The sequence below is a fragment of the Lipotes vexillifer genome, unplaced genomic scaffold (genome assembly GCF_000442215.2).
Source record: "Lipotes vexillifer unplaced genomic scaffold, Lipotes_vexillifer_v1.1 scaffold905, whole genome shotgun sequence".
Classification (NCBI taxonomy): domain Eukaryota; kingdom Metazoa; phylum Chordata; class Mammalia; order Artiodactyla; family Lipotidae; genus Lipotes; species Lipotes vexillifer.
The window spans coordinates 962,103-979,036 of record NW_006796034.1 but is presented as its reverse complement, the minus strand read 5'-3'; positions in this window follow the sequence as shown (position 1 = coordinate 979,036).

The window sequence follows — 16,934 nt, the reverse complement described above, 5'->3', positions numbered from 1 at the left end:
AACATCGTTCTCAATGGTGAAAAACTGAAACCATTTCCTCTAAGATCAGGAACAAGACAAGGTTTTCCACTCTCACCACTATTATTCAACATAGTTTTGGAAGTTTTATCCACAGCAATCAGAGAAGAAAAAGAAATAAAAGGAATCCAAATTGGAAAAGAAGAAGTAAAGCTGTCACTGCATATGACACGATACGATACATAGAGAATCCTAAAGATGCTACCAGAAAACTACTAGAGCTAATCAATGAATTTGGTAAAGTAGCAGGATACAAAAGTAATGCACAGAAATCTCTGGCATTCCTATACACTAATGATGAAAAATCTGAAAGAGAAATTAAGGAAACACTCCCATTTACCACTGCAACAAAAAGAATAAAATACCTAGGAATGAACCTATCTAAGGAGACAAAGGACCTGTTTGCAGAAAACTATAAGACACTGATGAAAGAAATTAAAGATGATACAAATAGATGGAGAGATATACCATGTTCTTGGATTGGAAGGATCAACACTGTGAAAATGACTATACTACCCAAAGTAATCTACAGATTCAATGCAATCCTTATCAAACTACCAATGGCATTTTTCACAGAACTAGAACAAAAAATTTCACACTTTGTATGGAAACACAAAAGATCCCGAATAGCCAAAGCAATGTTGAGAAAGAAAAATGGAGCTGGAGGAATCAGACTATGCTACAAAGCTACAGTAATCAAGACAGTATGGTACTGGTACAAAAACAGAAATATGGATCAGTGGAACAGGATAGAAAGCCCAGAGATAAACCCACACACATATGGTCACCCACCTTATTTTTTGATAAAGGAGGCAAGAAGAATATACAATGGAGAAAAGACAGCCTCTTCAATAAGTGATGCTGGGAAACTGGACAGCTACATGTAAAAGAATGAAATTAGAACACTCCCTAACACCATACACAAAAATAAACTCAAAATGGATTAAAGACCTAAATGTAAGGCCAGAGACTATAAAACTCTCAGAGGAAAACATAGGCAGAACACTCTATGACATAAATCACAGCAAGATCCTTTTTGACCCACCTCCTAGAGAAATGGAAATAAAAACAAAAATAAACAAATGGGACCTAATGAGACTTAAAAGCTTTTGCACAGCCAAGGAAAACATAAACAAGTTGAAAAGACAACCCTCAGAATGGGAGAAAATGTTTGCAAATGAAGCAACTGACCAAGGATTCATCTCCAAAATTTACAAGCAGCTCATGCAGCTCAATATCAGAAAAACAAACAACCCACTCCAAAAATGGGCAGAAGACCTAAATAGACATTTCTCCAAAGAAGATATACAGATTGCCAACAAACACATCAAAGGACACTCAACATCACTAATCATTAGAGAAATGCAAATCAAAACTACAATGAGGTATCACCTCATACCAGTCAGAATGGCCATCATCAAAAAATCTAGAAACAATAAATGCTGGAGAGGGTGTGGAGAAAAGGGAAGACTCTTGCACTGTTGATGGGAATGTAAATTGATACAGCCACTATGGAGAACAGTATGGAGGTTCCTTAAAAAACTAAAAATAGAACTCCCATACGACCCAGCAATCCCACTACTGATCATATACCCTGAGAAAACCATAATTCAAAAAGAGTCATGTAACACAACGTTCATTGCAGCTCTATTTACAATAGCCAGGACATGGAAGCAACCTAAGCATCCATCGACAGATGAATGGATAAAGAAGATGTGGCACATATATACAATGGAATATTACTCAGCCATAGGAAGAAACGAAACTGAGTTATTTGTATTGAGGTGGATGGACCTAGATTCTGTCATACAGAGTGAAGTAAGTCAGAAAGAGAAAAACAAATACAGTATGGTAACACATATATATGGAACTAAAAAAAAAAATGGTTCTGAAAAACATAGGGGCAGGACAGGAATAAAGATGCAGATGTAGAGCATGGACTTGAGGACATGGGGAGGGGGAAGGGCAAGCTGGGATGAAATGAGAGAGTGGCATGGACATATGTACACTACCAAATATAAAATAGATAGCTAGTGGGAAGCAGCTGCATAGCACAGGGAGATCAGCTCGGTGCTTTGTGACCACCTAGAGGGGTGGGATAGGGAGGGTGGGAGGGAGACACAAGAGGGAGGGGATATGGGTATATATGTGTATGTATAGCTCATTCACTTTGTTAGAAAGCAGAAACTAACACACCATTGTAAAGCAGTTATACTCCAACAGAGATTTTAAAATAAATAAATAAATAAATTTGATTAAGTACCAGGGTGGGGGTGGGGAAAATAGAAGCTGAAAATTCCAGGTCTTTGGAGTACCAGAGAACTCAAAACTCAATAATTGGATGAATGTTTAAAGCAGAATCAGGAAACAGGAGACTGTCTGCCACTCTAACGTTGCTTTTCTTTCTCATTACCTTCTAACACTCCCTCTCTTGTGTGTTCCTCATCCGTTACCCTTTTCCTTCCCCTGCATATAGCTTTTGCCAACCGGCACTCAGTGACCCTGTGGGACATTAAACCAATGTGGGTGTTAAGAAGACCTCCAAACCCCAGCCCGTCCAGAGCCTGGGGGCAGAAAAAATCTTGCTCGTGCTTTGCCAGACTTGATTTATACACAGGTGCTGCTCTTTTGCTATGTAAAGCACACCTGAAGTAAGCACACAGGCACTCTCCATCCAAGATTCGCATTTTTGTTCTGTTACCTACCAAGGAGGAACTCCTGACCGTTCTTCGGCATATTAGGGCAACAAATTTGACTCCTCCACCACAGCCTATCACACAAATCATTGTCCCTATATGGCAGTGATGGGAAGGTAGAAACGGTGGTAAACATCCCAAAAACCAGTTAGATTTTTCCTTCCTTCTTGGTAGGATGTTTGTAAATGTAGTCATGGCAATAAACACAGAATAGCTGGCTGGAAAAGTTAAAAGCAACTTTAGAAATCCTCCTGACCAGCAGTTTCCAAACACAGCTCATGCACATCAGAATCACTTGTGACGCTTGTTAAAAGACTGGATTCTCAGACACTAAACCAAGAACTTCTAAATCACAGTCTCTAGGATTAGGGCCCTAGAACTTTATTTCAAGTATCTCATAGACAGTCAAGTTTCAGAACCACTGGCAGGCCAATCCACAGTTACTCATTTGTCCTACATGCTATTCTTTGGGGGAGTGAACAACAAATGAGAGTGAGCACGATGGCTTCTCAGAGAGGGTCGGGGTTCAAGGCAATGTTACTAAGATCCTTAAAAATTAACTGGGGATTTCTTTTACCTTTGGGTGACAATGTCAAGCCCTGGTGCATGGGACACTTACACTCTAAAGAGCCTGAGACTACAGCAAGCTAAAGCCATGCTCCAGCTGTTTTATTCAAATAACCTTTGCTCCTGGAGAATGGAGTTGAGTGGTGGGAGCATACATTTGGCCTTGGATCATCGGCCCATTCTGCCAGAAACCCCCGATTCCCCAGGCCAGGTTAGTTGCCCTTCCTCTATGTTCCCTTGGGGTCCTAATCACTGCCCCTATCATACAGCACTTGTCACAGTCTATTAAAACAACAGTTGTCTATTTACTTGTCTTTTTTCCCACTGTAAATTCCATCTAAGTTATCTGTTATCACTGTATTGCCAACATCCCAGCAGTAAGCACTCAGCTAGTATTTGCTGAATTAATGACTTTGTATTTTAGATAGTTCCAACTTGATTAGAATTTTCTCTGCAGGACTCCAATACATTTATTTTGAAAAACAACCTGTATGCCTCACAGTTTAAAACACTTTCACCTGAGAGCAGGGAAAAAGATTCACAGAGATTAGACTCACTTGTCAAATCCAGATGACCTGTTTTTGTAAATAAAGTCTTATTGAAACACAGACATGCCCATTCATTTACATTATCATTTATAGTTGCTTTCATGATGCAACAACAGAGCTGAGTAGTTGCAACAGAGAGACAGAGACTATATGGCCCATAAAGCCCAAAATATTTACCATCTGACCCTTCACAGAAGGGTATGCCAACTTCTGCCCTAGAGTTGTATAGATCTGATTGTGTGACATTGGACACATTGCTTAATCTCTCTTGGTTTTCTCATCTGGGTACTGGGGATAATAATGACATTCTATCTTACAGGGTTCTTGTTCGGAATAAATGCGTTAATCCTTGTAAACCTGCATATAGTAGGTGTTCAGTAAATATTAGCTGTTATTTTTACAACTTTAAAAGACCTGCCTATATTCTTTCTTGTCCTTTTTCTGCTATTCCTCATCTGCTTTAAAAAGTTGTTCAATAAAAATAGAGCCAGAGTATCCTCTACCTTTAATAGAGGCATTGCCATTTGAAAGAACTTCGGGTTCAACCACATTTTTAGTAATAAACTGCTCAGCTCCTGAGAACAAAGACTAAAAAATTTATTAATTCTATAAAAAAAATCTAAGGCAAAATCTTTGGGTGTTTAATAAACATGTTTTGATATAAGAGGTTTGTTTTACATACCTTTCTATCATAACAAACAAAAATGGGGCTTGGCTTTCACATGTTTATCCCTTAATTTGGGATCTGTCCAACATATTACTCCATTGTCTCTAAAACCAAACACCCGCAGCACTCCTATTAAATTTCTTGAAAGTGTGGAGGCAGGGGTGGAACACTAAATATATAAAAGGATTTTTCTTTTTCTAGCAAGAAATGTCTGAATGATAAATAAAAGACCAAGCCAAGAATCCCCAAAGGCATCTGTTATTTAACTTGTAACCTTCATAGCCGGAAAGCCTGCTGACCACTCTTGTTAAAATAAATTGCTTAAGTCATTTAATCAGACAAATGTCCTGCAGAGTGGATTGTAGCTCTCGCAAAGGAGGACAGCTCTCTGACTCACCTAACATGTTATTTATTAGTTTCTCTTTCTGATCATGAAGCTTGAATGGAATTTCAATTTTTCCTTTAGCATTCAAGATTTCCAAAGTCTTGGCATTGACCAAGACTCTGCCCTACAGGAATTGAGAGCAGTCAGCCACTCCTACCTTGACTCCGGTCAGTAGTCATCTACCCATCTGAGGAGTCACCTGCTTGGGCACTGTGTCTAATTGCCCATAGCAACAGGAATTGTACAGTTTTTGTTTATGTACAAATCTGTGCTCTGAAAGTTGGACTGCAGTGTGGATTTGTATCTGGGATGCTCACACATTGAATTAAAATCTATCTAGATTAAGAAATCTATTTTGGAATTTTACCCTGAACTCCGAGGGATAAGCTCACTGCTTTGTGTCAGTCCTGGTAAGGACATAGAAGCAGTCACTGAAAGGGAATTAGACATGCCCAAGATCTACTGGGGGCAAAGCCTATGAAGGATACAAGGGGCAAGAAAGCAGGAATAGACAGGAAGAGCCTTCAGACTGTGATGTAGGTCTAACATAGGTGAAAGGAGAAAAGAGGAGGGAGAATTGGGTAGGGGGAACCTCCAACTGTAATACAACTCTGAGGAAGTCACAGCCAGACCAGTGGAGAGCTCCAGAGCTGAGATTGCTCATCAGAGGAGAGCAGAAATAGCCCAGCTCCAGAACCCCCTCATCTCAGTCATTGGCTGGGGAACTGTGGCCTCAGAGTGAACACTAGAGTGCATCCAAAGGCTGGAGGCTGCACTACACTCCTTGCATCTGGTTCTTTTGAAGGGAGATCTGACAACACACTTCCATGGTCACCACAGTCACCCCATGTGCCTCACAGACCCACTTCTCCACACAAGATCAAAGAGCAGCTCCTCTGTGGTTCCCATAGTCCTCTCTTCCTCAGGAAAAACTTAGAAGAGGAGGTTAGTGGGACAAACTATAGTCCCACCTCTGCAGTTAGTCTTAGAGTCAAAACCGGTACTCATCCTTTCTTACTTCTACTATCCATTCTAAATCTCCGTCATCCTCAGCCTTCATTTTGGCAGGTACTGGTGGCTCTCCTGGTGGTTGAATTCAAACCCCCATCCTTGAAGGGTATTCATATTCTTTCTGCACCAGGGCTGCTATATGTGACTGTTCATAGTTATAATTGGGTAGCAGATTACCAAGAGGTGGCCAAGTGGGTAATCTACATGTGTTCATCCCTGACCCCATCATATAAAAGCATCCCTATTTCTCTCGCTGATCAGGGTCAATTATTCCTAATTTTACTTTTTGTCTGCTGGTCTCTGGATACAAATGTTCCAAAGTGTCAAGGTGGGAACTATACTTTGTAATTCAATGGGACTCCTTGCTCTGTCCCCTGGCTAGAGGGCACTTCCTTTGAGGACCAGTACTTTTAACCCTGCAGAGCCCAGAATTAGCAGGATAAGTCATTGGGAGTAACGGTAAGTGAGATTATGCCTGCTTCTACTCTTCGTATTTTTTGTAGAGGGGATATAGTCTCATGAAGAGGTCTCTAAAAGCTATGTCCTGAAGAATGGCACTGCAACCATCCTGTAGGGTATTGCCACCAAATTGGCACTGCAGCTGTACCTTCAGGACGCCATTCTAATGCTCTAATGGGCAGTCACTACTGGCCACTGCCCAGGAATCTATTGTGGAAAGCAGTTTCTGAGATGGCTTCCTGATGGTCTCCACCCACGGTATTCATGCCCTTGTATAATCCCCTTCTTCTGAGTGTGGGCAGAACCTAGTGACTTACTTTTAACAAACAGAACACAGTAAAAGTAATGGGATATCATTTCTAAGCTTAGTTTCAAAAATGCTGACTTCCATCTTGCTTGCCTTCTCTTATTCTCTTACTTGCTCATTCTTATAGAAGCCAGCTGCTGTGTTGTGATTTGTCCCATAAAGGGGTCCACGTGGCAAGGAACTGAGGGAGTATTTTGGCTAACAGGCCCTAACCAGGACCCCAGGCCCTCTGTCTAACAGCCTGTGAGAAACTGAGTCCTGTGAGCATGGTTGCAGATCCTTCCTCAGTTGAGCCTGGAGAGACTCCAGCTTGGCTGAAATATTGGTTGCAGCCTTGTGAGAGACCCTAAGCCAGAGGATCCAGCCAAGCCACACCCGATTTCTAACCCACAGAAACTGTGAGATATGTGTTGTTTTAAGCTGCTAAGTTTTAAGGTAATTTGTGATGTAGCAATAGAAAACAAATATACATTCTTACCTTGGGCCATTTCTCCTTCACAAAGTAGATATTCAGGTGTGCTGCTTGCAACTCTGCCTGTTGGGGAGATTTTCTTTCTTCATTCTCTTTCAAGTCCATCCGTGAGGGTGGCTGTAATGTAGCTGCTGTCCATTTTTGGCTTGCTCCTATAAGCGAAGTCAACTCATCCATAATTCAAGCTCAAACTTTTCCACTCTGTTTAAGCTAGTCATACAGGGCTCCCCCTCCCCCTCTTAAGCCATAGGTAGGTGCAAGTTAAGGGAGAGATGCTGGTATAACTGTGGTGGGTGACATGGAACTCTGGACTATCTGCTCAGGAAGCTTACCTGTACCCTGTGGTGCTGCTTGACTTCAATCCCGGATGTACCAGTTCCTTCTTTTAATGGACTACTGCTGCATCTTTCTGATTTTATGACTTGGTGGGCCCCAAATAACCCAACTTACAGATAGTTCTGGATACTTGCTGTCCCAGGGTCAAGCATTCTGTCTACCAGGGCTCAGTAACACATCAAGAACTATTTTTCAAAAGGTGCATAATGTTTAGCTACAGATGGCACAACCATCTACATAACTCCAGGGGCCTGTATTGTGATTCTCCCACTGGGACTTACCATAAACTCCATTTTTCCACCACTGACAACTTGATCAGTATAGGTTTTTTGGAGCTTATGGCCCAAGCAGCCCAGCTGCTTGCATTGGACCTGCTGCAGAGCCCTTTTCTGCTTTGGGCTCCACTCACAGCTGGCAATCTTTTGTGACACTGATATATGACCTGGAACAATATTCCTAGGTGTAGAATATGTTGCTTCCAGAACCCAAAAGGCTTATCAGGCACAGTGCTTCCTTCTTTGTAGTAGAGAGTGTAAGATGCAGTAATGTGTCTCTTACTTTGGAGGGATATTTCAGTACACTCTTGACCACTGGACCCTGAAAACTAAATCTTATTAGGGTTTATTTCTCACCCTCTGGTGTGCATGTATCTAAACGAGGTGTCCAGCATGCTAACTATCTCTTGTTTTCTTTTGCCTGATCAGAATGATGTTATCAAGGTAATTATGTTCTGAGAGAAGTCCAGCTCTCTTTTTCAGATAATATTATGACAAGCAGGGTAGTTAATAAGGCCCTGGAGCAAAACTGTAACATTGTTGTTCATCCCCTTAACTTTCTCTATCTCCAACTTCCATGTTTGTCAATCTCAGTTATACATTTGAGGACAAGAGAAATGACCCCATTTGGATCCGTGGGCCCAGTGGACCCACCGTAAACTGGGCTTCAGCTGGGACTCTAATTACAGGCACCTACATATTATTTGTTCATTTGTTTATTTTATATCTCTGCTGTATTTCTTGTTGTTTATTCCAAAAAGAATATAAGCTCTTTGAGAGCCATGACTTTTCAGGCTTTAGTCTCTGCTCTATCTCCAGCACCTTCAACAGGCCTGACACACAGTAAGCAAGTGCTCAATAATTGCATAAATCTATTGCATTCTTATTTTAATATTATTTTAATTTGCATTGCTTTAATTATGAGTAAGATTATAGTTCTCATTCTGTAAACTGCCTTTTCTTCATGATCATTATCATTAAAAATGTAATATTACTAGTAGTAATAATAATAATAATAAAGTTTGCTCCCTCTATTCCTGGCCACAAACAATTGCCAATTCAGAGCAGATAAAAGGGCTGATCCAATTTCAAAAATTTGACTGTCTAAAGGTGAACTTGGTAGTGGTCTGGATTACTTAGAGATTGTGAGTATATCCTAGCCTCTTGTTTTCCTTTAGCATTCTGTTGTCAGCTGTACAGAGGCACTTATACTGCATTATAATTGCCTTTTTACTTGTCTATTACTTCTCCTATATTATATTCCTTAAAGGAATGAACTTTGTCCTTTCATCATATGTAACATCATATATAACCAGGACTTAGCACAATGCCTGACAAACAACAGGAATGAATAAGTTAATTAAAATGAACGTTCATGAATAAATGAATCAAGTCAGTCTGCCAAGGCTAAGCAGCTAGGAACAAATTTATTTTAGATAAAAACAGATTCCTTCTGAGCTTCGCTCTAAAATGATGCTCCATATTCGAGCACCAACATGGTAAATGATTCGTTGTCTAACTGGATCTTGGCCAAAACTGGACTCAACTCTGGGAGTTTTGAAAAGGAAGTTTTTCTGGACTTTCACCCCAGGACATTCATTGCTCTGTGGGATATGTGAAGAAACATCTATGTTTTTAGAAATAAACATTGCCTCAGAATAGAAAAAAAGAGAAAACAATTATACTCTTTTGACAGACTTAAAAGTTATTGCAACAAAAGTTATCTTTTTACATATGTGGATATATGTGCATTTATGTGTATGATACATGTATATGTGTGTACATGTATATATATACATGCATACATATGTAAATAGCCATTACTAAAGTCTAGTTTGGTTTAGTAGGAAAATATGGAAAGACAAATCAAAGTTAATGGCTCAGACAAGACATGGAAGTAATCTAAATTGTCCATCAACACATAAATGGATAAAGATGTGGTACATATGTACAATGGAGTACTACTCAGCCATAAAAAAGAATGAAATAATGCCATTTGTAGCAACATGCATGGACCTAGAGATTATCATATTAAGTGAAGTAAGTCAGAAAGAGAAAGACAAATACCATATGATATCACTTATGTGCGGAATCTAAAATATGACACAAATGAAATTATCTACAAAACAGAAATAGACTCACAGATACAGAGAACAGACCTGTGGTTGCCAAGGGGGAGGAGGGTGGGGAGGGATGGACTGGGAGTTTGGGATTAGCAAATGCAAACTCTTATATATATGTACAACTGAATCACTTTGCTGTACACCAGAAACTAACACAACTTTGTAAATCAACTGTATTTGCAATAAAATTTTTTTAAAAAGTTAATGGCTCAGAGATTTGTCTATATTTCTACTATAGAAGATAATCATTTGATAGTTTAAGTAGACCTACTTTAATTAAATGTGCACGTATATTTATTTAGCAAACATTCAGCTGATATTTACTGTATTTACGGAACATCTACTATATCTCAGGCACTATTCTAGGCACTTGTGATATATTAATGAAAGAGAGAGAGAGAGAGAGAGGGAAACCCCTGTCCATGTGGAAACATACAATAAACATAGTGAAATTACATGGTATGTTAGATGGTGGTAAGTGCTATGGAAAAAAAATTGAGCAAGATAAGGTTGTTCAGGGGTGCCAGTGTTTGTGTTGGTGGGGGGTTGGCAGGAGTGAGTGAAGGTGAAAGCTTGCAGAATTCAATGGGATGATCAGAGTAAGCCCCATTAATAAGGTGAGATTTGACCAAAAACTTAAAGAAGGGGAGGGAATTAGTAAAGTGGATATCTTTGAAATTAATGTATCAAATGTTGCCTATAGGTCTTGCCACTTAATACAAATATTTTAATTAAACTAAGAGTTTCAATGGTCATATTCAAAATGAATATCTGAACTGACAGACATAATTTAAAAATCAAAGTATTAAACAGAACTATAATTAGTGCAATTTACTAATCATTCTTTCTGTTTGTTGGAAGAGGCCCATGTTTAATTGAGGTAAATTATTTTTACACAGTGTAAAAATAATTAAGAGAGCTAGAGAGAGAGGGACAAGGTACCAGAACAAATATTAGCATTGCCAGTATGTCAAAGAAATGTAATTATTTCATCTAGTAGCTTGAGCATTCAGGCTCTTATTATACAGTGAAGACTGAGGTAGTTCAAAGGAATGCAATAATAATAACTCATTATTTGGGGGGCATTTGCTATTGGCCACACCCAGGGTTAATCCCTTTTCATGGATTATTTTTATAATTATTTCAACTAATACTCATTTTATGAACAAGAAAATCAGATCCTGGAAATGTTATGTAAGTTACCCAAGGTCACACAGTTAGCAGGTGGCCAGGTCAGGATATGACCCCAGATTTGTTTGACTTCAGAATCCACCATCTTACTCTTTATGCTGGACCACTTTTCTACTACCTTTTACTATTACATTCATGTCTATGATGGGAGATAAAATATAGGTGAGTTAAATCTTCACAAGAACAGAGCAGAAATGTACATAAGATTTGATAATCGTACTGTATTTTTACCTAGTCCCAGAATTTTAAAAAGGGTTACTCAAGGACATCATAGCCATAATCCACATTCAAGCACTGTGACACTACAGCCTTTGGAAACCAAGGCTGTAGAACTACATCTTAAGTGAGAACACACTAACAAGAACTTTCCAGATTTAGGATTATGAACACACCTGTTCAGGATCTAAGATAGTCCCATGATACTTCAGTTCCATACTTTAGCAGATCAAAGTATTCTGAGGCTCCATTGCAGAAAGCCAGAAAGAAAATGCTGAACAGGCAACTGGCCTATTTCTAAGCTATGGAAGTAATTTCAACTCAAGAGAGTGTTGCATAAGCCAAAGATGAACAAAGCTCTGAGGAAAGCATGATAGGGTAATGAAAAGATTCCTGAACTGAAGATAGGAGATCTGAGTTCTTGTCCTGGCTCTACCATTAACTCATGTGACCTTGGGCAAGTCACATCTCCTCTGAGTCTTGGTTTCCTCATACATTTGATGCCCAATGCTGTAAAGCTTAAAGAATGCCAGTGAGTGTACTTCCTCCAAGAGTTGATGATTGGTTGCCACGATTAATTTATTTGTATGTGTGTCTCTGGAACCACAAAGTTTGATTCAAAAAGCTTAGAATGGGAAACTCCAGGGCAGGGGAGGCTATGAATACTAAGTGATAAGTTTTTATGAATTTAGGAACTAAATGGCCAACAGGTACTCCATTGACCCCGAAGAGTCCTCTTTAGAACTAGAGTTATTTAATGGGAATGAGTTGGTTCTCCCAGACTCTCTCTGTGTTCTACACCCTGAACCCCACCATGATGCAGATGAAAAGAAGCAAAGCCCACAGCACTGAGGGGACCAGTCCATGAAATGGGGAGGAGAGAAGAATAGAGGGGAAAAGAGAAGAGAGGCAAGGAGATATTGTTAGCTCTTAGGTAGGCACAGTAAGCACAATATTCAAGAAGGGAGAGAGACTCAGAATCCTATTAGAAGCTCTGATAATTCCTCACCATGGTTTAGAGGGGAGAGAATATAGACTCTGTTGAGAGCAGTTTCTGGAGTAGCATGGGCTTCAGGAGTTCCTAGTCTTTGTGTAGGCAGGAGGGATAAGCATGCGGCAGAAGGGGAGGAATGACAGTGACCAGTGTCCATTTAGTGCCTGGCATTTGAGCTTGGCTGACTTGCTTCCCTGGACATGTCAGTCAATTTGCTTATCAACCCCACTGCCCTGCTAGTTTGCCTTAGAAGGGCCAGCCTCTCCTCTCATTCCATTTGCCTGAACCCTGAATAGGTTTTGGTTTCTTTTAATCAAAAGCAATTTGACCAGAAACAATGTCACCATGAGCCTTGCCTGCTGGATCATAAAATAGGCCAGAAACAAGGACAATGATTCTCCCCAGTATCCCTACATCCACATTCCTGGTTCTGTGCCAAGTCTGTAACAGCTGCTAGAGTGGATAGAGAGGACCAGACTCTCCCCATGGATTTGAACTTCGGCTTTACAAGTCAAGACATAGCTCCTCACCTTCTTGGTTTTGGTATTCCTCATTACCTCTGGTAAAATAGCCCCTGGCCCTGATGCACTTACTAAGGCAACTACCCCCCCACCCTGGAAGCAGTGGAATTCGAGAGTCAGCAGCAGGTCTAAGGAAAAAGTCACTGGAACTTAGGGAACAGGCAGCAATAGCAAGGAGAGGTGATCCCAACTATGTGGTGAAGGCACTCCCAGTAACTGATGATGTGGACTTGGGTAAGAATATCCCATAGGGGCATGATCAGGGAATTCTAGGCAATGATTGATGGCCTGCTTCTTAGAATTTCTTCAGATCTGAGTGGCTGTCCCTATTTTCCACATTCCTCCCCAAGGCATGTCCCTGGAAAGGGTTTGCTGGAAAGGGATGGTCTGAGTCTGAGCTGCCCACGTTCAAGTATTAGGCCTTAACTTTTCAGGAGAAAACTGAACGTGGAGGGGTTAAAATATCTTATCCACACAGCTTCTGGGGCAGGGCCAGAGCCTGGAAGGAGGCAGGGCCCTCAAGAATGCCAGGTCATCCTTGCCAGGGCAGCTTATGGATACAGCTCATAGGGAAGCCAGACCAGGCCAGTAATGCCAAGGCAGGAGGGGAGAGCCAAGTAATGAATGAGAATATTAGATGGTGGGCCAGGGGCCAGAGGGGAAGGTCAACCAAGATGTCAATGCCAGAGACAAACCTTAAACAAATGGGAGGCAGGAAGGACCAAATGGAAGTTGAGCAGGGAGGGGATAAGCCTGGGGAATGAAATAGGGTTTATTAAGATGAAACTGGAAAACTGCCACAGCCCTTTGGTGCACATTTAGTACACTCCCTTAATATCCTGAAGCAAGGCCTTGAAGTGTCAGTTTCTCACTGGACTTGCAGTGCAAGGGCCAGGGCATGCTGGAAACAGAGAAGAAGCCCTGAGCCAAAGTGACAGGAACTTACCAGAGTCAGGGGCAAAGGTAGGACAGAGGTGGCAACCCAGAGGAGAAGATGGCAATAAGAGACCAAGAAGGTATAGAAAACATCACCCCTTTTCATAGATGTCAAAGTCAAAGGGACAACTAACATAGAGGAGCAGCTTAAGGGAGTGGCCTTACCAGCCTCTGGCTGAGACCAGGAGTAAGATGGTCTGGAGGATTGTTGGGAAGGAGGAATGTGAGATGTAAAGTTAAATCTTTTAGGGAAGTCTATCCAATGGAGGTGGAGAAGGCTGTGAGTGGCCCAGTCCCGGGGAAATGGGGCCGGAAGGGTAATACAAGGGAAGCAGATCCCAGCTTGATGGTGGGGTATAGGGTGGGACTCCCCTGAGTAAACTCAAAAGCCTAAGTGAAGCAAGTGGAAGGAGCTACAGAGGGGCATCCAGGGGCATTCAGGGAGTATCATTGCCCAAAGATCCTGAAGCCCCTGGGTCTTATGTTTCAGTCAGTAAACCAAAGACCATTCCAGAACTCCACTGACTAGTCCAGCAAGGGCCATTAATGTTCTTCCCGAATGGAGGCTTCTCAGTCTTGAGATAGAGGGGGTAGCTTTGGATATCTGGGTACCAATTACAAATGGCGGAGATGAGATGAGGATTAGCATAGAACCTAACAAAGAAAGACTCAGAGAGGACCCATCAAGAACTCCTGAGGCTCAGTGGGACTCATGCTAACACATGGGAGAAAGAAATCAAGGGCTGCTGAGGTGAGTTGGAAATTCTGATATGCTACTGCCAAGATTATGAAGAGGTATATTCTTTCTGGAGACAATTTGGCAATACGTAGAAAGATCCATAAAAATATGCCTACCCTTTGACCCAAAACTCCACTTCTAGGGATTTAATCTAAGGAAATAAGGATTGGTGTGGACTCAGCTTTATGTACAAGGAGGCTCACCATTGTATTATTCATACTCAAGGAAAATTGGAAGCAATACAGACGTTAAAAGGTAGAGAACCGACCTGGCAAAAGTAAGGGACTTCTGGAAAATGAACTATTATGTAGTCACACTAAATCATGCTTTTGAAGAATCCTAAATGGCATGGGAAAATGTGTATATTATAAAATGCTAGTGGAAAAAAGCAAAAACAAAACAAGCAAACAGAAGTAGAAAGTGACATATATAGAAAATTTTCAATTTTGCTAAAACATTTAAATATATCAACACACACACAAAAAGACTGAAAGGAGGAATACTAAGGCATTAATAATCACTATCTTAGGTAGTGATATTATACATTATTTTAAGATTCTCACAAATTTTCTAAAATGAACTTGTGTTATTATATGCAGAAAACATAAACATATTGTGTAACACCCAAGGGGAATTAGAGGATGGGGTGAAATTTATTACATTGAGGGGTTCTGCCTCCCTATGTGACCCTTCATAACTGTATCTCAAAATTACACATGTACATAGGGTCTGCAAGTCCTCTAACATCTTTTGACATTACCATTTCTGATGGCAGATAAACCAGACACACAATACCACAAATCTTTTACTTCTAAATTACTGAAACTTTAAATTCTATTGAGATGTAGTTATACTTGACCCACGTGCATAACACTGTAAAGACAAATGAGACCCCACCTTGTTGAAGCAAACACAAGAGTTTATTACTTCATTATTAAATGGGATCAGTGTTATCATAATCCATGTGCCTTGATTTACAAGGCATGTCAGAGCTTTTGCGGCAAGAGAATTGGGAAAGGAGAAGCAGCAGAGCTGGGGGTAAGAAGGACTAGCCAACTAGAATAATGAGCAGTCCAAGTGTCAATGTCTAACAGGAGACTGGATACTCAGGATCACTGGGCTGGTATCCAAGAATTCTAATCTAATGGAATTCAGCAGTGGCAGTTGGTTGTTTCATGGCATGGTTTTTAACGTTTCAAGAATAGAGACCCATTTACCTCAGTTAATGGTCGGGGAGACGGGGATAAGAAGATAGTGTGTAGGGGTGTAGAATGTAAGAAAGTCAGGGAACACTCTTAACAGCTGCACAGCTGTGCTTCAGAGGCCAGACCATCATTTAAGAACTAGAAGCCACTGTAGAATACAACGCAGTTTGGGTTATCCTCTGCGCCCCTGGGCATCTGTCAGCCTGACTCTAATGCTCTGCAAGTTTACAATGATGCAGCTACTCTTGGTCTTTGTTTCTACTGCTCTTGCCACTTACTTCCAACTTCCTGTTTTCCTCTTTTTATCTCTTGATTTCTGCTCACTGATGGCATTTTCTACCTCATGGTTTCTGCCTTCTGTGTCTGTTTTTTTCTGTGTGTCTTTTCAACTTCTGTCCATATTACCAACAGCAGGGGCTCTCCAAAGGCCTCTTATTTAAACTCTCCAACACAGAAGGTCCTATTGGTGCTGTTGCTTATCTTTTCCCTCATTGGGTAGAGCTCACTTGCCAGACTGCTTCATAGAACACTGACAGGCCTATGGATGGGCTGGCCTTGGATAAGACATCCAAATTTGGTTGAATCAGCTGAGGTCAGAATGTAGGAGCTGTGATTAGCTTTCCTCAAAAGGGGCAATGGGCATTTCAGGAATTGAGAGTATAAGAGATTTTCCCCCAATACAGAGAGTCCATCCAGTTTGTGGCAGACCCCAGCCAGAGGCTAGAGTAAGGCAGGGATTTGCCCTTAGAGAAATAAAAGCTGGTGATGTTGTCAGAATCATAGTCCCAGGAGAGAAACTGAGTCAGATACCAGTCAGATAAACGGGGTAAAGATGGCAGAGAATGGGAAAAGACTACCACGTAATGCACGCTCCAGTGCCTATGACTCACCCCAGTTCTATCAGATTTCAAGCTTAGGACAGGATGACTAATGGTGGTAGATTGGTAGAGGGATTCCCTAACACAGCCAGTCTTGGTCAGGATTAGCACAGAATTGAGCCATATTGAATCAACATACTGGATGCCTTTTGTCTTCTGTAGAAATTCCACAGATGCTTTTTTATTATATAAGGAGAGAACTTTTCCTCTCTGAAGAGTTTGTTCTTTAACTAATAGTGGGTCATGAAATACTTCTTGAACTTTTGACCTGTGAACTCTGAATTTAAATATTCAATACAGATTCCTCTGCTGCATCCTGAAAGGGCATTACAGCATTCACATTTTTTTTTTGCGGTACGAGGGCCTCTCCCTGTTGTGGCCTCTCCCGTT